Raw genomic sequence first — 5,936 nt, forward strand, 5'->3', positions numbered from 1 at the left:
CGCACCAGCACCGGGATCCTCTCCCAGCATCCTCACCCGGTGCGGGGGGACCCCCACCCTGCCCCCAAACCCGCACTCCTGCACCGCCCCGGGGGCACCGCGGGGCTCCGGCCCAGCCGGGGCTGTGACGGCTCAGAGCGCCCAGGCAGAGACCCCCAGTGCCAGGCTGGACCCTCCTTGCTCCCCGCGTGGGTGCCCCACGGCCCTGGATCCGCTTGCCAGTGCCAGACTGGTCCAGTTGCCACCAGGTGCCACCGCGGCCTCTGTCACCAGTGACCTGTCCCCGCGGGCACCATGGGCTGGCCCCTCCAATGGGCAGGGGGGCGGGCAGGGGTGGGGGCAGGGGGCTGGAGCCCAGCGCCAGGAGCAGCGTCTGGATGAAGCCGGGGAAGAGCCGGGAGAGGGAAAGGGCGCGGACGTGCCCGGCCTCGCAATGGCCACGGGCCCCCGGGGACCGTCGGCCCCTCGCCCCCAGAGCCCACCCCCGCAGGGTGTGGTGGCGGTGCTGGAGCAGCACCCGGGAACACCCCGGGCTGCTCTGGGGCCTCAGCCTGGACCCGTCCGTGGGACAGCGGCTGCTCCTTCGCTGTCCCTGCACCACTGGCTCCATGGATACCTCGTCCCCCTGAGGCCGGCACCGGCTCCCGGCTGGCCGAGGCCTCCCAAGGTCGCTGTGTGTCCTTGGACACCTCCACCTGCAGCGCAGGGATGTGTCTGTCATGGCTGCTCCACAACCTGCATCCCACATCGGGCATCCCACATCCTGCATCAGGCATCCTGCATCGTACTTCCCAAATCCTGCGCTGGGCATCGCACATCCCAAATCCTGCATCCCACGTCGGGCATCCCGCATCAGACACCCCGTATCCCACACCCCACAGCACCCACGCCACTGAAGGATGCTCCCTGGGTACCCCACTGCAGTGCCCCCCACTCCCACGTGGGACCCACATCAGCTCGGCTGTGACCCCCTCGTGTCCCCCCCGCCCCCATGGGCTGTGTGTGCAGGGGGCTGGGCTGGGGGGATGCCGGGAATGGGGGTCCCCTCTCCCCCCAGCAGCCGCGGCTCCTGGCCCGGCTCCGCGCCGGGAACAAGCCCAGCTCTGTCCCTCTCAAAGGGGGATTGAAGGGGCTGCACCTGCTTAGTATTCCCCAGGCTTCCGCCCCTGGATGCGTTTCCAAGGGGACCAGCCGAGGGGCCGCCAGGATGGATGGGGGGACATGGCCTTGACAGCCGGGAAAAGGGTTGGGAAGAGGCATCGGGGTCCCACAGGCTGGGGGGTCCCAGTGCCAGGTCCCTGCCTGGCAGCAGGAGGCTGAGGGGAGGCGGGTGGGATCCGGGAATGGGGATGGTGCTGGGATGGAGCCTGGGCAGGGCTTCCATGGGCAGCCCATGGAAGCTTCCAGCACCCACAGTAACTCCTGGGGGCAGGAAGCTGGTGGGGCTGGCAGGGACACCTGGGGCCCCCTGTGCCAGGCCTGGAGCCACGCAGGGTCACATCTTGGACACCTCCATGGCCAGAGGCTCTGCCAGCCCTCAGGACAGCCCGGGCTGGTGTCCTGGAGCACCAGCTCCTCCTGTCCAGAGAGTTGTGTGGCCAGTGTCCCACAACAGCCCTGAGGCACCTCATCCAGGGGTGTCCCCCACCCTGAGGGATCCCGCTCCCACCCTCACTGGTGTCCCCTCAGGGTATCAACATCCCAGGAGCTCCAGCCAGTGTCACCGTGGGGTTCAGAGCCCCATGAGGGGGCTGAGACCTTGTGCTGGGGACAAGAGGGTGTGGGCATCCCCACCCTGCTGGAGGCTGCTCGCCTGCGCTCAGGGCACGGGGCCAGGACGTTCCCTGCAGGTCCCCTTTGCACGGGAGGAGCCCCCACCTCACACACAGGCCCCACACCCATCCCTGTGCCCACGGCTCTGGATCAGGGTGGGTGCCCCTGGGTGGGCAGAGCTCAGGGAGGGCGGTGGGTGCCGTGCACAGGCAGGAACATCCAGCCGGGGAGGATTCCGGAGCCTCGCAGGGGCGGAGCGGGGCTGAGCCCCAATGCGCCAATTCCACCACTGTGCCCAAACCCAGCACGGGGTTGAAGCCAGATCCCACCACAATCCTACAAACCTGCCTTGGATTGGGCTTCGTCAGCAGCAGAGGGTTGGATGAGGGACGGCAGGACAGACGGATGGACAGGATGGATAGACAGACAGATGGACAGTGACGGTGCTTCGGTCTCAAAGGAGAAATCCAGCACCAGCTCCCTCACTTGGGGAGAACCAGCTGCTCTTGCCAAGTCTGTGTTTTCCTGGGGGAATTACTCAGAATATGAAAGGTGATTTAAAAGATTGGGAATTGCAGCCATCACTGGGGGCCTTCCCAGAGCGAATCCGTGAGCCCTGTCCATCGGTGCAGTGAGCTGGGGAGGGATCTCATCCCAAACCCCTTCCCTGCCCAGTTCAGCACCGGGACTGGAGCTTGCCCGTGGATCCTGCCCTACCTTGGGATCCCCAAAAGCCCACGGGAGGGGCTTTGCTCCCCCAGTCCTGCTTCACGCTCCTGCCAGTGCTCGGCTCAGTCCCTCAGCCCAGCTCATGCTGGCTGGCAGCTCCCAGTGCCCCAGTGGGGATGGGGCAGCCCCACACCAGCACCTTCCTCCCGCGGGGGCACCGCTGGCCGCAGGTGCCAGGTTGGATTGTGGTCCAGGATCCCATGGGGATGGACAGACAGACGGAGGCCAGGGGGAGGCACAGGCTGGGCTTGGATCCCCACCTTCCCAGCTCCCTCCCATCATCTGAGCATCAGGAATCGCCTCATCCCCGTGTCCAGTGAGGGGATCCAGACCCGCGGGATAGGGCAGGGGGGGCGATGGCAGGGCCAGGATGGGCCGGGCCAGCACTTCACCCCAGCTTCTGCTCCTCCCATCGTCTTTCCCTCCTTCCTCAGCCAGGTACTGGAGAGGCTCAAGTCACCTTTCCCCCATTTTTCTTTCACTAACGAGTATTGGAAAAGTGCAAAGAAAATAAAGAATTGAATCAAAGAGCCAGGACTGAGGTTGGCGTTTCCTGCCCTGGCTCAGGCACCGCTCCCCTTGGACAAGTGAACCCTTCCCTGTCATAATATCCTGGATGTTGAGCCTGAGCCCAGGGCCGAGCCCAGCTCAGCCAGGCGGGGTTTTAGGGATAGCTTTGTCCTTGATTGGGGCTGGCACCGCCCGGGCTGGCTCTGAGGTGACGAGTCCCGATGCGACACCGAACGCTGGAGGAGCCGCCGCCGCATCGACCTTCAGCCTCCTCCGTGCTCAGCCCACAGCATCCAACCCCCTGCTGCAGGGAACAGATTCCCCCGCCCCGGATCCGGCACACGCCAAACTGCTCCCGGCACCCCGCTGATCCGAAAATCACCACAATTCAAAGTCCTCGAAGCAGGAGCCGTGTTTGGGATTGCAGGAGCAGCTTGGGGAAGGATGCCGGAGGCACAAAAATACACAGATCCACAACCTCTGCGTGTCCTGCGGCGCTGGAGCCGGGATCTTCCCAAAGAAACCCTTCCTGACCTGCACAGGGGCCGGTGCATTTGGGCCTGCAGAGGCAGAGCTGGTGCTGGCAGGGCAGAGTCCAGTGTCCGAGAGGCCTCAGGCTGTGCCGGACATGCTGGAGGGACAGAGCCCCTGGCTCGGTCTCCCAGCCATTCCCGAGCCACATTGCCCTGGGGCTGCAGAGGGAAAAGGTGGGAGAGGTTTAATAATCACCTGTCCCAGCTCTGAGCTGCAGAGTGTGAGGAAAACCCTGAGCGAGGTGAGGTCGAGCTTTGGGGAGAGGGGCCAGCGGGGAGCTGCATCCCAAGGATGGAGCGCTGCATCCAAGGACACATCACACCTGCCAGCTGTGCCCAACTCCTTTCGTGTCTGTGAACGTGCACAGTCTGCACAGGTGGCAAATAAAGCTGTCCCTGACCGGGGTAAGTCACCGCGAGCGCCAGCACTGCTCCCACACCTTCCTCCTTCCCGCCTGCGGAACCCGGTTTAGTGCCTGTGATTTTGCCAAGAGGGCACTAAAGGCCCTTCAGAAAAGCTTTTCACCTCCAAGGCTTTGCTTTCATCACTGCTGGGAACGCGGGTGAGTCAAGGCGGCTGTTCCACACTCAGGACAAGGAGTGAGGACACAACTTCATCCCCTGAAATGATGGAAAAGGGCTCGGGGAGGGCTGAGCTGAGCCCAGAATGTGAACGCAAACCCCGTTCCTCCCACGGCAGGTCACAGCCATTTCACCACCCCCGGGCTCCAGCACCTCTGGAGGAGGAAACCCAAAATTGGAGCAGCAGAGAGACCCAGAACTGCAGGGCACCGAAATCCCCCCGGAGCATCTTCCGAGGGCAGCGCCCGCCTCCGGACCAGTGGGATCACAACATCCCGGTCCTGGCACTGGGAAGGAACAAGGGAATTCCATGGAATGGCTCCTGGGGGGATCTGGGGGCTCTCACAGCAGCACTCGGACCAGAACTCAGCGAGGGGACGTCCCTCAGGTCCCGCGGGGCTGATCCTGCGCCTGGAAGTGGCCCCGGGTCTTTGCTGGGTGGGCAACCATTGGTCCTGGCACACAGGGACCACCAGCACCATCCCAGGGCTGGAATTCTGGCAACACGCCTGGAAGGCTGCTGGCTGTGATGGACACCGGTTGTTTTTATCACACTGCAACTCAAAACCACAGAAAACGAGGAATTTTGGGGAAAAAAATTCCCAATAATCAGCCCTCAGTTTCCCGTTGCAGCCTCCAGGTGAGGTCCCGAGGGCTCCCAGGGCTGCTGGAAGGGTCCCTGTGCCGGGACCCCGGCAGCGTCCCGAGGTTCCCGTGAAAGGGGAAATTCCCAGCCGGGCAGCGCCGGCGGCCGGGCGGGAGCTGCTGCAGACAAAGGGGGACAGTGCTCCTGGAAATCCGGGCAGGAGCGGCCCTGGCACGGCCCTGGCACGGCCCCGGCATGGCCGAGCCCTTGGCAGGTCACCCAGAGCCGTCCTGTCTGGGGCACGTCTCTTCCTCCCGGGATTTGGGGGGATTATCCAGGGGGTGGGCGCCAGGGTCAGCCTTGGACTCGTTCCTGTAAAACCTGAGGGAGAGAGAAAAAGGAGCTCCCAGCCTTCCAAACCCTTCGCGTGGAAGTTTCCCGTGAGACAGGCACAGGGATGAAACAGCAGCGAGGGGACAACGCGCACTCAGACACCCCAAACTGCCCACGAGCCCCAAGGCGCATTTTGGGCTTTAAATCGGCCAGAAAAGGACAAAAAAGCAGCTTTTCAGGCAGCCCGAGGTGGAGTGCGTACCCCCGGCAGGACACTGGAGGTTTAGGGCGGTTTTGGGATGGACAAGGGCGGTGCCAGCGCCCGTTCCTGTTCCTGTTTCGCTCCCTCTTCCCTCCCTCGGCCAATGGTGCTGAGGAAAAATCCTGCGGATCGCATCGCCCGTCTCCAGCAGGATCCGGTTACTCGGATGAAGATGCAAACCCCTCTCCGCCGTACAGGCAGGATTTTTACAGGGAATTTTCTGGAGAAGGCAGAAGGGCTCACCCTGGGCAGGTAATTCCCTTTATCCTAAAGACATCTTGGATTGAAATGACCCCAACAGCGGTTTTGGAGCGGACACTCAGCCGGTTCAGAGCCCTGTCCTAAAGCCGCCTTCCAGCCGGCTGTACCCACAGCAGGAAACTGAGAACAGCAATGGATTCACTCCCTAATCCCGCTCCGTGCTCCAGCAGCAGGAGCAGCCCCGGCCCCCACCCCAGGCCCAGCCCAGCTGTGGGGATCCAAACACCCACAGCGGAGTCAAACCCCAGGATGGGTTGGGTGGGAGGGACCTCAAAGCCCACCCAGTGCCACCCCTGCCATGGGCAGGGACACCTCTCACTGTCCCAGGCTGCTCCCAGCCCCAATGTCCAGCCTGGCCTTGGGCACT

The sequence above is a fragment of the Corvus brachyrhynchos genome, unplaced genomic scaffold (genome assembly GCF_000691975.1).
Source record: "Corvus brachyrhynchos isolate BGI_N302 unplaced genomic scaffold, ASM69197v1 scaffold426, whole genome shotgun sequence".
Lineage (NCBI taxonomy): Eukaryota > Metazoa > Chordata > Aves > Passeriformes > Corvidae > Corvus > Corvus brachyrhynchos.